The sequence below is a fragment of the Diadema antillarum genome, unplaced genomic scaffold, assembly GCF_040938485.1.
Source record: "Diadema antillarum isolate AM-2024a unplaced genomic scaffold, OU_Dant_1.0 seq00001251_RagTag, whole genome shotgun sequence".
Classification (NCBI taxonomy): domain Eukaryota; kingdom Metazoa; phylum Echinodermata; class Echinoidea; order Diadematoida; family Diadematidae; genus Diadema; species Diadema antillarum.
In genome coordinates, this window is record NW_027272037.1 from 263,165 (window position 1) to 284,462 (window position 21,298).

The 21,298-nt window shown below is 37.8% G+C and overlaps 1 protein-coding gene across 1 annotated transcript in view; it reads left to right on the forward strand.

Annotated features, from left to right (window-relative positions):
* Window positions 1-5,889: 5,889 nt before the first annotated feature.
* The window catches only part of LOC139745315 (sodium- and chloride-dependent GABA transporter 2-like), a 92,676-nt gene continuing 77,267 nt past the window's right edge, over window positions 5,890-21,298 (forward strand). The window contains exon 1 of the mRNA XM_071655714.1: window positions 5,890-6,026. The gene's annotated coding sequence lies outside the window, so the exon portion shown is untranslated. The remainder of the gene's footprint in view (window positions 6,027-21,298) is intronic.

Genomic DNA, 21,298 nt, shown 5'->3' on the forward strand with positions numbered 1-21,298 from the left:
CATGATTCGTTCTTTCTCATTGCGCCTTGAGCACATGAGTCATGTGGAATTAGCGCATTTAGCGTGGAATTATACCCTGTATAATCATTAAAACATTTTTATAAATAAAATGCAGTGAACTGAAATACAATAAATATTGGGACTTTTATGATAAACACCGAGTGAAAATTGTTGAAAATGGAGGGGACTAGGCTAAGAAGCAGGACTTATAGTTTGCAGTATCCTCAAAAACAATGGCAAACTGCTGAATGAACAGAAGTAGGCAGTTTGCCTATGAAATAAAATAAAAGAAAGACAAAAAGACACATAAACACAAACACAAACACAATCACAAACACAAGGCAGCTCTCTTGCAAAAAAAAAGGATAAACAATAAAGGAATAACAGGAAAAGAGTGAAGACGACAAGGAGAAAGGGGCTAAGAAGATTGTAATATACTGTACTTTAAATTTTTGTTTAAAATCTCATTTTTTTTCTTTGATTCATGAACAATGATCGTCCTTGAGCGCCTAAGAACATGAGTAGAATAGAATCTGAGCACTCTCTTCCTTTCCACATAGAATGATTTAAAAAACGGAAGCATTCATGTCTAATCATGAAAGGCGTCATATTTTAGGAAGAAAAGTATTTGTGAGAAAATCATAGTGACTGAATGTCAGAAAGAATTACCTCGTTTTATCAACTTCCGGCCAGTAAATGGTGAACGCTGAAATTAATGACGGACCATAATGTATAATGTATTCGATTGTAACACAAACTTTTACCTATTTTAGACTTACCCAATGATGTTTTTTTTTTTTACAGCCGCGACAATAACAAAAATAATTAGAAGTCGCTGAAAACAAAATGCAATCATAGAAATCACTTCACACTATGCTGCCAAATCTTTCTACATTAATTGAGTTTGAAGGTTCCTAAACAACAGAATACGAAACGAAATGGCATATCGAGATTTTTTGTTCAGAGTCTCTATCAGAAGAAATTTTAAAATACAACTTGTAGTTTAAAGGGGCATTCCGGACGATTTTCATAATTTCACATCACGTAGTACATAAATCGACAACTCCATGTACAGATTTGTGGATATTGTGGTTCTTGAGCAGATAAGCAGTACTTTTAAAAACCTTAAACAAATCACACTGAACAAGGATGATGACATAGGAGGCTCACATATTTCAAAAATGTAGCAGTGTACATTACAATACCGCTTGCTTGCGAGCTCACCTGGGTACAATCTATGCATGCCTTCTTCTTTTGTTCTGCTGCCTTGAGCCCCAACTCATGCATTCTTATGGTGACTCTGCCATGTCATCATCCTTGTTCATTGCAATTTGTTCTAAATTTTGAAAATATTCTTATTCTTCATCCCAATTATCATAAATTCTGAAACTCTGTCTTCAGTATCACTAATTTATCATTGTTCAAATGTAAAAATCTGAAAATCATCCGGAGGTCTCCTTTAACTCATATTACACGTTCAAAGGTTTTACCGTCGCAGCTATAGCAGATAGACACTCCCCCACACCCCCCCCCCCCCAAAAAAAAAGTGCAATCCAATTGAGCATAACATGTACACCATTGTACGCCAGTTCGGTATTTTGTGATGTGTACTTTGCACTGTGTAGGCGATATGTCTGCAACGGACTTGTATCTTTGAACTATACGTTGAGTGTGTGTGCGTGTGTGTATATATATATGTGTGTGTGTGTGTGTGTGTGTGTAGGTGTGATTTTCACGCACTTGATCGAGTAAATCGTTTTTCAGAGCAAAGATTTCATTTCAATCCGAGCATAAAATCCAGGCTTTGACAAAGAAGCTTATGAATGATACACACAAGTAGAATCTATTATTAATGTTCATCTAGTTTAGACATCTCGGATTTCCCATCAAATTTTTAGGCACAGATGCTACGTCCTTGTCATAGACTAATTTGCAAAAAGAGAGAAAGAATCAAGTTCAGCATCCTAACACACATGGGTGCCCTTTACATGAAAGTACTTGCCTTCGGAGTTGGTATTTTAGGAAGTAAAAATGTGACTGCACTCAGCTGCAATCAGTCATTGTCATAAGCCAAAATTAATGAAGACGTGACGTTGCCTTTTCCCTTTTTCGTATACTACCAGGAACGACCTCCTCGTTCCTTTTGAATACGTTCCCGCCTCTCATCAGCGCGGGACGATATCCGTACAATTCGGCCGGCATATCCTTCCTCGCGGATTATTACCGTGTGAGAAGGCGTCGGGTCTCAAACCATGCATGCATTCCTCACTGTCATTAACACACGCTTGACATTGGATAAGACAGTGCACCGGCAGTCACGCATGCTCACTTCCGCACTGCCTAAAAGACACACACACACACACACCCACACACACACACACACACACACACACGCACACACGCACACACACACACAACCGAAGGAAAGAAAATAAAGCTTGAATAACATCTGGCTAACGCCATCGTGACAAACATGTATCATGTTGGAGACATTTCCTCAGAACAAGGATGTCGGATCTCATATTTTCTTACATCACATTATAGTCCTGGAAAAACGTGGTTGGAGAGTTTCGTTACGCATTCAGATTTCATGCACATCCTAAGAACAGAACATGTATTATCACTGGACAACCAGAAAACTTGTCCAGCCCTTTTTCTACGTATCAACAACTAATGATTGCAAATTATTTCAAAATTTTCATACAAGCTGCAAAGTTGTTAAAGGAATTACACAAATTACTCAGATCAATTGAAAGAAACACAAGTTTCTTAATAGCTGAGAAGCCAATCGAAATAACAATCCTCAGAAATTCTAGCATAAAGATGAAGTGATATTTCAAATAAACACATACAAAACACACCCTCATACGCACACACTTTTATATCAGAAATATTTCCTACCTGTATCTGATCACAGCAACCTCATTTTCATAAAAGTCCATAGAATTTCAAATGAAGATGGATTGTGTTCATTCAAGTTCTGTTAAATTTAACCTGAATTTTGCATTATAATGAAAAAGTACAGTGGTTTGAAAGCTCACAAAGTGTCGGCAATATGCAAAATTCACCTACATTATTATAGCGCATAAATATTATGAGAAAACGTTGAAAGCTAAGATATAAGACAATGTTATGTTGAATATACATTAAAAAGTGGTCCCAATAAAAGTTAAAACCTGAATCCCCATCTCAACTGAAACTATACCATTCCTTTAACTAGTAACCACAGAAGTCAATCCCTAAAAATTCACAATCAGTTTACATGGTTCGTGTCCCATTAGTACAGAAATATTTTGTTTTCATCCTTCGCATAACGTGGTATAGTGCTAATCATCATGAAGGGAGAATACAATAAAGACTATTTAACGCTGGCAAGATAAAGGTCTTAAAGGCATAATTCACCATTTGCAGATGAAGCAAAAACCCAGCATTAGTGCTTTAAAATAGTTTTTAAATATGAGTTAGGAATAGAAACAACCACTGTACAAATTTGAATCGTTAAAATCGATGTTAAGTATTGTTAAATATACAAAATGTGAACGATAGTTATAATAAAAATGCTTCCAGACTAAATCGTCTACAGTTACGGTTTATTGAGGAAAATACAGAATCTCCTTGTATTTTACGCTTTATCGCGAACAGACCTACACATATGCATTAAATATCATATCTTGAATTTTTTTAAATCACTGCTCCCAATGGTAAACAGAACTTCTAAGCTGTTTTTGTAAAAACGGCAAAAAAAGAAAAACAACATGAGAAGATGCGTTACACTATCATCATTTTTGTCAATAAATAAATTTGCAGCTCGAAGGCGCAAAGGATATTGGAGACAGCGAGTGCAAAAGAAGTATATACTCTCGATTCGAATAATGATGCACAGTTTTTCACATCAGATTGTGTTTGCCGTAACCCTAACCGCATTACCCTCCATAACGAGGAAAGTGATATTACTACAGCTATCACAAAAAGGAGACTGCCTTTTATATCCAAATAGCAGTGAGGGTAACAGTGCATGAGACTTTATAGTATTGATATGTTGGTATACTGTGAGTTAATGTGAAATATATATATATGTATATATATATATATATATATATATATACACATGTATATATATATATATATATATATATATATATATATATATATATATATTTGTGTGTGTGTGTGTGTGTGTGTGTGTGTGTGTGTGTGCATACATATCTATTCATGTTTTTGTTCCTTTCTATATCATATCTTCCAATTACGGAATAACACATGCTGGTCAAATTTTGGCAACCTGCCTCCCATTTAAGTTTCGTTTTAGACCGTCTGAAAAGGAAAAGAAAATAAATAAAGAAAAGCTAGGACATTTTCAGGAAAAAAAATATCTGCGTGTGAAATTCTTAGGCCATAAGATGACGATGCTTTAGTCCGCACTAGGAAATGCCACACATACACACACGCACACACACACACATACAGAGATGGACAGGCAGACATACTCATACCAACGCTGAAGAAGAAACCTCCATCCTCCCTGGATGCGAAAACATAAATTGAACGCAAAAAGGGTTGAGTGCCATCTTTTTCTGTTTTATAATACTATACGATATAATGTAATATAATATAATATAATATATTTTAATATAACATAATATAATATAGTATAATATAATATAGTATAATATAATATAATATAGTATAATGTGATATGATATAATATGATATGATATAATATAATACGATATAATATAACATAATATAATATAATATAATATAATATAATATAATGTAATATAACATAATATGATATAACATAATATATTATCAATAAATATGCAGATATAAATTCCTTTTTCCTTTCTCTCCTTTCTTTCCATTTTTCTGATGTGCCTTATTCCTTTCAATGGTATACCCTTCAGTCAAGTTATGTCATGTTGTTGTGTTTTTCCTGTCTTGTTCTGTCCTGTCTTGTTCCATCCTGTCTTTGTAAACAAATAGTTTCATAAGAATCCTTTGAGTGGTCCACAGTATACAAGCATGCTTTTCAGTGGACCTCTCAATTCCTTTTGTCTCTCTCACTTTGTATTTTACTGAATGCACGTATAATTTTATTTGTTAACCATTATCTATCATGTAAAGTTGAATACATGCCCATGTTATAATTCCTGATTTATTCTGTGTTATATGTTTTGCTGGAAAAAATGAATAATAAATGGATTGAATTGAATTGAATTGAATAAGTCTATCATCAGATATAGAGCAAAATAACACCTTTTTAAAGATAGGTTGCTAACAATGATTATTCACACAGTTATGATTTAACATGTACGAAATGTTCTTAATATTTTTTTTGTTTCTAGCAGGTTTAATCGTAAGTATCTCAAATTGAAAAAAATGGAGTTAATTCGTTCTGCGATTAAACTCTTCATGCCGTATGAGTATTGTTATTTCACGAAAGAAAATTGTGTCCAAAGATGTAAAAATGTATCGATACTGCCTTGTTATCATGAGGGTCATGTCGGGAGAAGTTTCACAAACGTACACTGATCTGCCCTGCTGTGTGATTCCAGTTCAACTTTAATCCCGGCCCCACCCCACTCCACCCCCCCCCCCCCCCCCAAAAAAAAAAAGCACCCGACAACAACACGAACTACAACATACAACTTTCTTCGTATTCATTATAGCATTTTACAACCCGAGGAGCCAATGTCAAACCCACCCCAACTCGTCGGTGGTGGCGTTCTATTTTCCGCCCTCAGTATTATCGCAAGGCAAAATAGAGAGCAGCGTCGCCCATCTCAACGCCGCTCATATTTAATTTCACACACTGCCTGTTCTGTACCATACTCGCTACAACTAGCTGAACTTCCCGCGCTGTTTGAGCGCGTGCTCCGTGTACGAAGTCATCTCATCCGCCATAATACTGGTTGCTCTGCTGAAGTTCGATTCGTTACATCTCAACCGGATTTTTGTCTTGGAAGGGACCCTCTTGTACATCAACTTCATAATATCTGGTCTCTGCAGCTGCATTTGCCAAGGTAAGTTCATAGATGCCGTTTACAACCACACAACCGAACCGCGGCCTTCGTTCTATTCACTGCGTTGGCCGGGTGCACAGGGAACAACGCATGTTTTCATCGCTAGACACCGGAGAATAGAACAATCTGGCGGGAGGTTGAAATATTATCTTGACTCGATCGCGATCATAACCACGTGTGTTTACCACAGCCGTTCCGCGCAGAGGTTATGCGATTATTATACCATGTTATATCGATACCACATGCAACATTGTTGGAATCGGCTGATGGTTAATGATCATGATGGGATACTGAAGATGAGAGAGGGAGGGTGAGAGAGAGAAACAAAATGCTCCCTTGGTGTACGCTCCGAGTAATGTCCTCCCGGTCCCAGCGTACGTACGTGAAGCGCTATGAATATTATGCCCAACATGTTGAGCGCGTTGGTAAGGAAATAGGGCCTACTTTAAACGTGCCATATTATAATGTAGGGAGAGTCTAGTGTTTGTAGGATTTTGCTCTTATAAATGCTTGGTGACAATCAAGATCCGAATGTAGCAGGAGTTATTTCTAGGAGTTCACTTGCCACGAGATCATATCGGTCAGGCGGGCGGGTTGTAGAAGGCATGGCTTTTAAAAATGGACCCCGGTTCCTTGACTTTTGTCGCTAGTGAACGCAATCATAATTCAGAGTGATGAAGCCCTGGTGGTATCCGGTATTGTAGCATCTTGACTGAATGTCACATCTTCGCCGGAAATATTCCACGCAGCTGTACAATGTTAACTTGTGCGTTATGGTGTTTATGTAATGTGTTGATGCTGATGACATGATGATTGATAATGTTTGACCTCTTATATTATTTTGTAGAGCTTTTTCTTTTTCCGCCACCGAGATAATTATGAATTCTTACAAAGGAAACGGTGGCAAAAGAGGCGCCTTCTAAGATGTATTGGTATAATATTGGGAACTCATTTATCACGGGTTCGAAAGAAATGCAATTCTTATACAATTAGCGATGGTGAGAAACAACATAGTAATGATCATGATTAGACGTAGGCCTTAAACAAAGCAGATGTGCTTGTGCCTATTGCAGCTGAAAAAAAAAAATGGTTTTGATTTTTCAGATTCTTGTAATGATCAAAATATTATGCGCATTTTGGTGCCATATCGCGGCTCATCTCACACTATAAAGAAGACGCTCCGATACGCTGGACTGGGTCCGCCGGAAAGAGTTCTGCTTTCCTGTGTACTCATGGATCACTCGTTGGCAAATGGCATAGACATTGACACCCCGCGTGGCGCGAAAAAAACAATCTTTCCAGCAGATGCTATTCCCGTTAAAGCCTTTTTTGTGGGGAGGTGGGGGGGGGGGGTCTCGAGAACATCACCACTGTCTGACAGAAGAGAGAGAGAGGGAGAGAGAGAGAGAGGGGGGGGGGGGGGACAGAGAAAGAGGAAGAGAAAGAAATGAAAGCTATCGACTCGTAACAACGGTTCACGAATAAGAACAAGGTAAAAATGCTGTATGTAGCTGTTTGGAGAGGAGAATCAAGGCTCTGACAATGAAGTGCAGTGTGACAAATCCGCCGCTGAATAGCCGTCGCTACGGGCCGTTGCGAAAAAGAAGAAAGGAGAAGTGAACAAAAAAATCAATCGTGTATGATACAATAATAATGACGCTCGATAGTACACATTGTTCGCCAGTACATCGCATATCATATTCAAGTATGGAGATACAACTACAAACAGTGTACCTCCATGATTCAAGACAGGTATTTTTGTAGATGTTGAAAAGGCTGGTGTATGAAAACATCGTGGAAATGGTCGGCCAGTAGATAGAGAAAAGAGGGAAGAGGAATCTATTTGCTGATTCCAGCTGACTTCTTTTGAAGTTGATAGTTAGTTGTAGCATGGAGCTACGTTGTAGCTTGACATCTCAAAGCTTTGAATTTCTGCCAACAATCTCGAGACAAAATCATTTTGAATTCGAGACGAACACACGGCATAGTAGAATAATGATGGTCTGTTCACATTGTATATGTTATTCGAATTGATTGGTATCCATGGTGTTTATAAGGAAGACAGGGCATGATGTATTGTTGGCCAGTGTAAACGCAAAGATTTGTCTGAAAAATGGCTGTATTCGGTGACTTTCTGACTCTGGACTTCCCAGTGAATATACAGAACACTTCGACGCCTGTTTCTGTGAGTCAATAGTCATTAGTGTAGATATATAGGATAAGCAGGCCTACTTCACACATCCGCGTACGTGGTGCATTGGTTGTATCTTTACGTACCGTTGTAAGCCTACATAAAAGACATTTCTTAGAGCCGAATAATTCTATGTGTGTGTTTTCATGTGTGTATCATGGTGTCTTTGTTTACCGATCGATCTGCACTGAAAGAAAGAGACTTCACATCGCTTCCAATCTACTATTGTTGGTAAACGAAGGTCATATGATGAATGTTATATTATGCCCCTCGCATAGGGACGATTCAAGTAATGGAAGGCGTACTAGTAGCAGACAACTCCATCATTCTCTTTCCTTATACAACCCTTCACTTAAATTAGTACTGACTACTATTTTCTATCCCGGGCTGGCTTTATACGCTCTAGTTACAGCACTCTTCAGAATAGGACACATTATCTCCATGAATATTCTTTCCCTACCAACAACAACCGATGTGAAATGATTTCAGAACAAAACCGACGGCGATGGTAAATTCTCAATCAATAAATCCTACTAGGACACTATTATTCTGTCGTGTTGCTGTATTTGCTGAAACAGCGCTCAAGTCGTATGCCGACGCTCATTCATTCCGAGTCGCCAGTGCCCCACCCCATACATTTTCCCCCATAGCAACGCCGTGCTGTACTATTGGCGAGGTTCGGGTCGTTGCACATGGGCGCTGGCGCACTTAGTGCCTGCCATGCGTCTCTGGCGTGAAGGGAGCCAGTGCGTGATCAGATATAGTACGAACCACGCATGCCTTGTTTTCAGAAACCATTGCCAATGTAGAATTCCTGAGCACTTGCGAGTAGTCTAACCTATTTGTGCATGCTTTTCGGTTGTATTATGTGGGAATGTAGGCCTACAACTCAACTACTATGCAGAACTGCAAAACCACACTTTCGCCACTCCCCCGAAAAGGGGGATGGATTTAATGCGAAGTTCAATGTGATTGTGCAGAATTTCTTCCATGAAATGCAAAGAAAACGTGCTTACCGAGTTCATACATCAGTTATGCTGGATACTTGAACACCTCATAGTAATGATCGTTGGACGCGTATCACATCCGATGCAATGCCTGGGATATCAATGTTTTTCAGCTTTCTGCACTCGAAAGTAAAAACAGAATATCGGATGCCTCAAAGCGTGCTTGTTTCGATATTTGAATGTGACACGAAATTTCCTCTCTCGTGGTATTTATACTCGCGAAATCTTTTGCAAGTTGGCGTATTAAATGTACTCATCAACCATATAAAGCATAAAACCATATATATATTTCTCAAGCATTTGAATTCTCGGTAATCTTAAAATCTTAATACAAATATAAAAATAATAAAGAAATTAGAAAGTCTCAACAGAATAAGCGCACTCACAGAAAAAATTCAATTCTCTTTCAAATGAAAATGTTATCGATGCAAAGAACCGCCAAGAACAGTTTTTTTTTTTCAAACAAGTATGGCCGTGTAACAAAGCAGACGTGAAAGGATAGTCAATGTCTAACACCCCCCAAAACACAAACAAACGAACGAACAAAAAAAAAAACAAGTATTGATAGATTGATTGATCGATCGATCTGGTTTTTTGATAACAACGTCGTCGCAGCCAACAGCCGAATTGTGACAGACTGACGTCAGATGAATAAAAAGCAAAATACATCCAAATTGCTCAAAATGAAAAAAAAAATCAAAGTGCACTTAAATATTCATGAAACAAAAATACTTCATGAAATATGAGAGGTCATTTTGGAGGGGATTCTGAAAAGAAATTTGCAGGAGGTATGTGTTTTGCATTGAAGGGATGATACATAGTTTTGGTTGAGATGGGATTTCAGGTTTCCGACTATTTGTGAGATACTGGTAATGGAAAAACCTCTTATGGAATCTGACAGAGCCTGCAACTCTAAGAGGAATTCAAAGTTTATTTGATGAAAATTAGGTTTGAAACAAATATCCACAAACAAAGAGGTCCTGATAAAACTTGGGACCCACCCTTTTTCTTGATATCTCGGCCATTTCAAACTAATTTTTCATCAAATGAACTGTGAATTCCTTTCAGAATTGTATGCGTTTTAATATTTCATAACTGGCTTCTAATCATTTCGTGAAAAGTTAGAATCTGAATCCCCCATAACTCATCCAAAATTATACGATCCATTACAAAAGTGAGAAAGAGACAAACAGACAGACAGACAGACAGAGAGGACAAGGAAAGAAAAGAAGGCGGAAGAGAGAAAGTGAGAGAGCCATAGAGAGATAGATGGAGATAATAGAGACTGGGGAAAAAAAAAACAACCCCTGAAGAGAAATATGAAAACGTGCATGGCGCGAGCCACGCAATATGAGTCACCATTCTTAGGCATGAATTGAATCGAAGCAGGGAGGTGAGACAACTCACCTCCCTGATCGAAGCATGCACCCAATTGAATTCAGCATTCAGATCCCGAAAACAAATTTGTCTCTTCATGTCTGAATGTCCACGACACTTCTGACCACTTTCGTGGGATGTATTCTTTTGTGCAATTTATGCAGTGTACGTTTTATACCAAGGAGGTGTCACGCTTCTTTTTCTTACCATGGGGCTACAGTAGCTTTTACCCAGCAGGGAAGGAATGATGTGATGAGGGAGAGTGGAGAAAAATTCGTGGCTGATATGATTTGTTACCAAAATTGCGCTCGTTGAACGGGACGTTAACGAGCTCGTAATGAAAATCCGCGGCAGGTGAAGTGCGGGCGGCCTCTCAGCTCCCGAGTAGAGAGAAATGTGTGAGTGTGTATAATAATTATGTGTGCGTGAGAGAATGATGTATGAGCATAAATAGTGTTGAGGGGGAATTATAGGAACCGGCTGGAAATAGTACGGGGAATAATTGCATGTTTGTGATAGATATACAGGGGAAATGATGTTGATGTGCTATCTTCATGAGACAAAGAAGAATGAAGGCATATAAGTCTGATATGATAATATCTCTGTTTTTTTCAATATGCTGGATCTATACGTCTCATCGCATTATAAGCCCGGTACAGAAACACCAGGGTTTGAAAGATTCCGCTGAAGTCCAAGATAATGAAGGGATAATTCTTAAAAAGGTTGATGCAATGTCATCAAACTGGGTATATGGATGAAATGTGACGAAATACTGAATGTAGGCCTATAGGATGACAAGCAAAACCCGATGAGGGACTGAGGGTCAGTGCATCTAGGCCGAGAGGAAAGGTCGAATTTTGGCATTCTCGTATGAATAAGATATATATATATATATTTATGCATTTGACGTAATTTTACGAAAGTTGTTGCTGATATCGCATTATATGAGCAATCGCAAGATCATATTTGCGCTGGATATGAGTACATTGACAGTTAGCGTGATGGCATAGACTTCAAGATTCCCGGATCAAATGTAGCATGACATGCAGAATGTGTAGGCCCTGCATCGCGTACCATCGTTATTGCGATTCTGGCGACACGTCTGTATGGGTCTATTACTGTCTTTTTTTATAAATCTTCCTTTTTCCCACTATCTCTGCACTGCCTACCAATAAAAGATCGTACCGTTTTTATAATTTTGTTGCTTTTATATCGCATTCGAGGTTCAACTCCTCGATATAGATATCTTAAGTGAGTCCTAAATGCACCTGCTTGAAAATTACGGCCATCAAGTTCTTCCTCCTTTGCCATTCCAAAATCGAAGCAAACATGCACGGGGAAGAAACAGCCTTCGCCCATGCCGGATCTTTCCTATCGAACAACATAAAATATGAAAAAAAGTAAATCATCTAATTCCTTGAAGAATTACCGTAAAAGTATTTGTTTCCTTATTAAGAATGTTTTTCTATTATGAATATTCCATGAGAAATTTTTATATATTTTTATATGTATAAATTATGCAGAATTTAATACAATTTCGTTTCTGTCCAGTATTATGCAGTGAATGTGCCTTGAATCATGAAATGGAACCGGAACAATTTATACTTTTAGTAGAAGTAATATAAAAGTGAAGTTTCTTGCGTTCTCTTGTAATAGCGTTGGTTGTCACGATCGCTTTAAGATGAAATACAGATTACGTGATTTCCGTTTATTTGAAGTCGCTCTTTTTTAAAAGGAGAGTTAATTAAAATCGTGAAGGCGGAATGAAGCTTCAACCTCTCAATGTCAAACGCAGTATTCAGTAGCAATGAAATGAAAATCGAAATCAATCCTAATTTTGTTAAATCCACAATCTACCTTAGATCACACACGGATGTGCTTATGACTGTCAAACATTACCTCGAAGAGATAATATTGACTGTCAACAACGCAGCACATTCACATGCGTAGATTTGGACGTTAATTGGAGTTTATTATTTTTAGGCATGTCTTTCTTTTTTCATGGCATCCCTACGATGTTTTAGAGACGAACTGTAAAATGACATAAAGGTTATTATGAAAAGAAGGTCCTCAATCTCACAGCATGATGATATATTGGATTATTTTGGGCCGCTTTACCCTTTACTGAAAATTAGTTAGCCAACCTTGATAAAGAATTAAAAAATTCTCTGATATTGCAAATAGATTTAACACAGTTCGCCTCTCTTGGACCTGATTTAGCTTCTAAGATGTATTTTGATAATACATTTTTCTGAAGTTTTATTCTAACCGAAACAATTTTGTTTTAATGCTACAACACAAGTGAAATTATCAATATGATTGATTAATTTCAGCCAATAAACCTTTAATGGAATATGATGGATTTAGTACGAAATTACTAAAACAGATAGTTCATTTAATTCAGAATGTGTATTCAACATCTCTTTTTTTGTATGGCATATGCCCGAACTTGCTAAGGGTTGCAAAAGTTATATCAATATTTATCAAAAGAAAACAGATGAAAAGTCACCGCAGATAACTAATTTTCACCCAATATCATTATTACACTCTATTTCAAACGTTTTAGAAAAGACTTTTATGTATTAAAAAAAATACATTTCTATTTTTGACAACACCTTTAATCAATTCCAGTTTGGCTTTAGAAAAAAAAAATCAAATGATTTTGCCTTGTGCAGCTAATAGATAAAGTTACAGCAACTTTCACAAAAGAGCTTTTTTGCCATAAGGCCTTTGATGCCTTCGATCATGCAACTCTTTATGAATTCAATAATTATGGTATAAGAGGCCCAGCTTATATTCTTGGTTCAAAAGTAAGTTATCTGATAGGCAAAAATCTGTGTACACAGGTCACGATTCATCCATGACAAATTTTCAATGTGGAGCCCCAAGGCTCCTTGTTTGGTCTCTATGTTCTGATATGAATGATATAATGAAATTGTCATTTTTTAGTTTTATTATGTTCGCGGATGACACCATTGCTTTAGCTTCTCATAAGAAACATCATAATGTTCAGAAAATATCATCTTAGTTTGAATTATCTCTGAATATTCGTAAAACAAATTTCATTCAGTTTCAAACTGCACACTCCAATGTGAATACGGAAGTTTATTATGATACAAAGATTGATGCTTTATTTTCAGACAAAAAGGATTATATTACATATTAGGATCAGCGAATGATAATAATTTTATCTGAAATAATCATATAGTTCATGATTATATCTTTACAGTTAACCAAAGGAATAGGAATAAAACCTCTCTTGCCTTAAAAACCCCTCTCAGTGCTTTATAACACTCTACTCTTACCTGTGCCTACCATACTGCAATGTCATACGGGGAAATGCTGGCAAGTCCAAATTGAATAGTATTTTCAGTTTACTAAAAAAAAAGGGCTGCTAGAATTGTTTTCTTAAGTTAGATGATATCAATGCTTTTTAAACAGCAACGTGTATGTAATATGTTTAAGTATAATGAAAATGTGTTTACCTCAAGTTTTTAATAATTATTTTTCATACAAGAAAGACATTTATTCAATGATTGTCCAACACGTACCTGCCGTAGCATTCCTTTAATAACCCAAGAATCCTCTTGGTTTAACAAAAAATCAAATCCTTAACACTATGGATCTGATGTATGGAATGGTTTCCCTAAGCATCTTAAGCAATACACATCCTTCCTAAAACCCTTTTAAAGTAGATTTAAGTTAATGATATAGACAAATAGTTTTTCTGAATGAATAACCATATTCATTAAAATAAATTGAAATATAGTCTAGCATTAACAACTACAACAGAAATGCATATTTTTCTTTTCATTTATGGTCGCCTTAAGCATAATTATATTTTTGTAGGTAAAATCAAACCAGGTCATTCGTTACTCATTCCTTCCCCACCCCCGCACGTGCACCTTTCTCTCTCTCTCCCTCTCTCTTTGTGAGTAAATCCTTGAGACATTGTTTGTTTGTTTGTTTGTTTGTTTAGTCGTTTAGTCATTTTGTCACGAGGAAAGGACTACCATCTCATCAAGCGCCATTACATATGTTTATGGTGACGGCCTCTGCAACATATGGAAGAGAAAATGCAACAATTTGTTATAAATGCATTTAAGTGAATCATTGAAATTGTTTCTAAAACTTTTATTCTTAGAAAATCCCATTTACCAATATCAAAATACCAATATCATTGATGTGTTTTCATTTGTACATTGTATTCTTTAAAAAGAAGTTGCAGAACAGAAATATATAGAATGAAATTGAAATTAACATTGGAATGTCACGGTTTTAGGCATACCTTTAGATAACAAAAGTTTTTTATGTTAACCAAACGATTGCTAGAGACTGTCCTGACATAAGAATTGATGAGATCAAATTGGATTTCAGGTATTGAAGTGTTTGGAGAAAAAAGACAAAATAAATCGCTCGATACTCTTTCGACAAGGAAAATTATGAATAAATTCAATAATTTAAGATTATAAACCGTTACATTGCATTTTTACCTTCTTAAAAACTAAAACGAACACAAAAGGAAACAAACGATGTATGTGTGAAGCATGCCTATACATGTCTATCTATTATCATTACAACTACTTATTTCATTTTGTTAGTGCAAATACTTCTCAATACACTTTTAAGCGTCCAGTTACATCAGCATCTAGGGTCTGCATGCAACGACATTTTTAATGTATGCCACGTTTAGATACACGTGGGTGTATATGTATGTGTGTATGTGATTGCAATTGTGTGTCTATACAGCACACATCGTGTTACATACTAGCCATGAGTCAGAGGGTTTAAAGCTGTTAAGGAAAAAAAATAAAGCGCAATGGAAGAAAATTGTGAGCTTCTGGAAGATCCTTAGTGACGAAAAGAGATATGCCAACAAGATAAAGCAAGCTAGCGCGTTGAGGGACGCCACGGCTACTCGCCTCAGCCGCTGAGCTCCTAGCGGGGCATCGATTAGATTACTTGCAATCAGATTCGCTTTAATTCTATTACCGGGGAAGCTTCTTTCACCCGTGCGAGGCATTCAGACACCGCCTAAATAGATACCCATCGCTCTGAAAGCCCTTTGTTAATTGACGTTAGCTAGCGAGGGAATCGGAGGAGAGAGGAGAGGCTAGGTTTCGGGAAGCGTCTGGGAGGAGTAGAACGAAAGTGTGGTTAAACACCGCTAAAAAGCATCGAGAGGGCTGCCAGATAGCACCATTTTCTCCCTTATCGCTGGTCGTTTCCAATGACAGCATGTTTGATTTTAGTCGGGGTGTTAAGTACACTGCTAACTGACACGGTGCCATCAAACAGCAATCAATCTGACCGTCGTAGTGGTGCCGAGCCGGGAGAACTCACAGTTCAGTTTGTCTGTCTGTCTGTAGCGAGGACGATGTGCCCACGGCGCTACACACACGCCCATGGACCTGATGTCCTCGTCGAATCGTATGTTTTAAAAGATGTGGCTCGTATTTTAAGTAGGTCAAGAAAAGCACCTGGAATAGAAAGTAGGAAGCTTTGAATTGTGGAACGGTAAACTCGGCTCTTTTGAAGCTGAGTATACTTAAGTTTTACGTTAAAGGTGAAAGTAAACTATCCAAGTTAAACACCAGGGAACCAATGGATACGTATAACTGTTTTTAACGCCCTTTATTTTATATCTATCAATGAATAAACTTCTACCATTCATTCTTACTTCTTTTAATTAAAAACAAACAGCAACACCTTTCATTTTCATTTTATTTATGTCCACACCCAAATGATACAAAATTATTGCGAAGTACATTGACGATTCGCACAAGAAGGTGAAACGGCATGAAGCAATAGAAATACAGAGTACAATAATAGCATAATATATATACACACCTGCACATATTATACATGCACATAAAATTATTATGGATACACATATCGTACAAATATTATGATTTCCATGAAATCACTGTGAGTTGAAATGGTACTAGCACCTTGAACATGGTTTGGAATAGTACTGTAGCTTATAAGATGTCACGTGCTGTCCTCAGCAGGTCGTCTGATAGACCTCCTGCATACAAACTGTGCGGACATCACTCTTGTCTCCACGTGTTTCGGGGCACCCCATGTGGCGTTTCGATCAAGATCCCGAACAAGTCGTAAGTACTATCTCATGTGTGGATATGTTGCAACCACGCAGTGGAGTGAGTCAAGTACAAAACCACGCACATGCAACTTTATACAGGAGAGAATCCGTGACGCAAAGAGAAGTGAGTGAATGAGTATAACTTCCATGCAGACTTCCTCCGTCTTGCCTGCTTTAATGTGAATTTTCACATCACGTCCAAAAAAAAAAAAAAAATGTAAACCCAGACATTCTGAATCGCACCCAGGGATTCATCAAAATCGAACACACCGGTGAGATAGGAAAGCTATGTAATTCAAACGTTTCATATGCAAGTTTTCGTCAGTTCTTCATTTTGGTTGCAACCAACTGTGACAAGAAATAGCTAGAGGAGTAATACTACCAACTGACAACTTAAAAAAAACCCTGAAAAACAAACAAACAAACAGACAAACATGTTTTTCTACCATTACTTTAGGTTTCACATGTTTTGTGGTCACAACTGGAGTTAGAAGAGGTGACGGTGTGATCATGGTGTGACCATCTTACCTTTTTGTTATTCTGTATACGAATTTCGTTCAATTTCATATCACAAAATTCACATTCACAGAACAAAAACAAAACATAGAAAGACAAAATGCAGTATACACAAACATTGTGCAAAATAATGTCAATCTTACATTGTGACTCTTTTTTTATTAACCAAAGACACGAAATCCGTTTTTTTCCTTTTTTTAGCACACATAGTTCTCGCAAAATGCCCGCCAAACGCCGACATGATAGTTTGCTCAAGGCAACTGGGCATATTCCATTGCTTGTTTCTCGAAAGAAAAAAAAAATCGACCCCATTTGCGAGAACACACACGCACACGCACACACCACCCACACACGCCAACATGCACCCCCACCCGCCCCTATGCCTTCAGCACTCAGGTTTTATTCACTTACAACTCTCCCATCGAATTGCACACACACACACACGCGCGCGCGCGCGCGCGCACACACACAAAATATCATAAAAGATAATGTTTCGGGGCAATGATACAACAAGTACATCCTCATTACCTCTGAAAGTCCATTTCAACTGTTTTACAAGATTACAATGATACGAATCTCAGTGAGTTCATGTCAAAAAGGGACATCGATTTTTATTTTAGTAAAAGAAATCAAGTACTAAGTATGCAAATTTCAATGAGAAAGGAAATGATGACGATATCTCATCCAATTTGGATTTACAGTTTTGCTTGATGATACTAAAAGAAAAAAAAAACACACTCCATAAAATTTAAACTTTGAATATCTGTAACCTTTTTCTCTACGAAGGATTTTGATAAAACCACTGCCATTAAATCCTACCGAGTCATATTTATTAAAACCGGTTCGAGCGTGCATGGTGTGGATTAAACATCCCTTGGTAGTATCCCTCAATTTTGCAAATACGACAGAAATCTCACATTGCATTCGATTCTTTGTGGATCCTATGTGTGTTTCATGCTGACGAACCCGATCCTGTCATGATGGCGGGGGGGGGGGGGGGGATGGGGTCTAGAAAACATATCCTACGCATTAAAGATTAACGTAGGATGTCAGGGAATGTTGTCGACCTCATAACTCTGCGGCAGCTTGTAGGGAAATGTTATGTAGGGCATGTTCATTATTTTGGTACCAAAATATGCCATCAGTAAATGAGGCTGAATTTTAAAAGAGCTGTCGGAACAGCGAAACAACCCTGCATAACCCTAACGAGTGTGTGGGTGTGAGTGTGTGTGTTTGTTTGTGTGTGTGTGTGTGTGTGTGTGTGTGTGTGTGTGTGTGTGCGTGCATGTATTTGTATTGTTGATGAGGATCTTTACACTTGGATAGAGGGGATTGCTCCCCGAATACAGTCTAACCCTATGATGTTTGTATGTGTGTGTGTGTGTATGCATAGATTGAGTGACTGCAGCAATATAAGTATAACACGTCAGTGAAGTTTTACAGTTTTTTTTTTCTGTAGCCATCGCCGAATGAAGAGACTGCAATAACAGTTCATGACGTCACAACAGGGCAACGATTTAAAGAAAAAAACATGTATAGAGAGGGTTCTACAAAATTTCATAGTTTATTAAAAGCACACATTCCCTCGACATGTTGCCGGCGTATGTTTGTATGGTAATGATGTAGGCCTATTAATATCTCCTGCTTTCTGAAAGGGGTGAGTGTTCTTTCATTTTTTAATGATAAAATAAACTAAATTAAACAATTGTTGCATTCGCTCAATGCACTTGTATATTTGGGTATCATTCCGCTTTAAATACAGCCACATATACACAGCCTTGCTGATATACGACGAATTAGTATGTATGGAGGCTTTAAAGGCGTTGAGGAAACCAAAACGTTTCGACAAAATTTGTCCCCTATATCTTATTTCGCAAATTACACTTTCTATAGTGACTTATATAGACTTTCTGTATACTTTCTAAATTTTTATATTTGCAGTTTGTAAGACAGATGCCATTTTACTTGTAAATGAACTTTCCTCCTTCCACGTATTATCGTTTCTAATGAGACTTGGTGGCTCAAACGGCAACGTTGTGACTTGTTTGTGTCAAGCTAGCTGAAATTCATTTAGCACCGTCACGAATCAATGCTCAGCCCATAGACACTTTGGATCGTTATGATATATGTATATATAGGCCGACTTCCTGTATAGCATTACTTTATTAACATGTGTTTACCCCGTATGGGTTGTATAGCAGAAGATTCCATGGTCTCCGAGAATCAATGGAATTTTTTTTTTTTTTTTTGGCAGAGTGACAATTTGTGTTTGAAATAATTTCTGTAAAGGAGTTGGCCTTCGGCGCTTGGAGGCAATAAAAGGAAATATTGTGTCCATGAGAACAAAAAACGCACCTCTATTTGCTCGATGTCTGCTCCGAACGCGATCATGTCAACATTAATGACAATATAATCATCGACTCGTAACTCCATCAGTGTGGGACTGTCAGTAACTAAAACCATTACGCAGCAAGTCACGAAAGAAATTCAGTGGAATAAGGATGCACGGTGACATCAAACACTTAAAAAGTGGTGCCCTTCATTGATCGAACTATTGAACGATCGAACTCAACTGAAGGTCACTTTCAAAATACGATGGAAACATAAAAATAAGTTCTACACATAGATTCAATTCAATTCATTTATTTTTATTCTTCTAGTTTTCAACAAAACGTAACATAGAAATCAAATCTGGAATTATTATCATAGGCATACATTCGACTGTGTGAAAAATAGATGATAGTCAACACATAAAGATAATACATGCGTACTGGCATAATACAAAGGTACTGTACGTTTTCGAATAGAGAGAGGAAAAAAAGAACTGAGAGGTCCACGAAAATGCATGCTTGTATCAGACGATGTCACCTCACCTTTAAAAAAGAAAAAGTTTTCCAGTGTTTCCAGTCCTTAGATACGATGTAATATGATTTATTGCCCTGTTGACATACGGATGCTGCAGATTTGATAGTTTTCAAAAATGTGATATAAGTTTTTTTTAACAAAGCTTGATAGGCGGCAACAAACAGTTTTGTTTGTATGATGGGTTCAAATACCTCTTGTTTGTAGGTTATAGACTGCCGTAATTTTGGACTTTGCGGCTGTGATGAGGGTGGGGTAAGGGATGCAGCAATAGGGGTGGGAGGGATACCCCTGTACATCCTACCACGAGCAGTTATCAAACGGGTCACGAGGATAATCACGTTTGGTAGGAGCAGGTAGGAATATTGATGTTATGAGGCCACACAAATTTGAACAGCAATTTTAAATGGTTTATGGACACAGATCGTGATGCAGCCATCATTATCTACACTGCGGAAATGTTCCCGTCTTTCAACTCTGGAGTCGGAGAAAAGTTAAGGACAAGGTCATGTGAAGCAGTTGTCGTTTGTGCCAGGCAAACGTTGCCGCGTACTTTTGCATATCGGGGATCACAACGTTTCGATGTCAAGACTGGAAAAGTATACGCCTACATTAAAAAGGAGTCGCTAAGATGGCATTTGTCCTATGGTCACATCAGGTTCAGAGGGGAAGTAAGCCTATGGGTTTAACTTTATGTCACGCTAAAAATCAATCGCGCACAACAGTTCACATTCTCTAAAAGAAATGTTAAGTTATATCCTCGATGACAGCTACACTGACTGTTTTTCACAGGAAGCAAAGGGCTACAAGTCAAAACGCGAAGAGGCGGTGCCTACCCATGTTGTCGCCATTTTGACCCGAGTCGACTCCACGCGTGACGTCAGGGAGAGAGTGGTTTTTCTCTCAAATGCCTCACGCCAAGCACTGTTCATGTTTCGCCTTTCCTCGTGCGTTAGATGTTTCCTTCGTTGCTAATGGAGAGACCCAGCAGTGAATGGCGGGATAACACAGCAGTAGATGAAACGCGCGTTTGTTTGTTTGTTTTTTCTATTCTTCGTCATCTCATAGTATTATATTGAATTTCTGAGTATGAAACTTTTGAAATCGTCGGCTCTCTATATCGAATATTGTTTTCTGCCCATTAGATGATGAGATGGGCAATGGACATCGCACCACACTCCTTGCTTTGCATGCGGTTGTACATCGTGCGTTAATG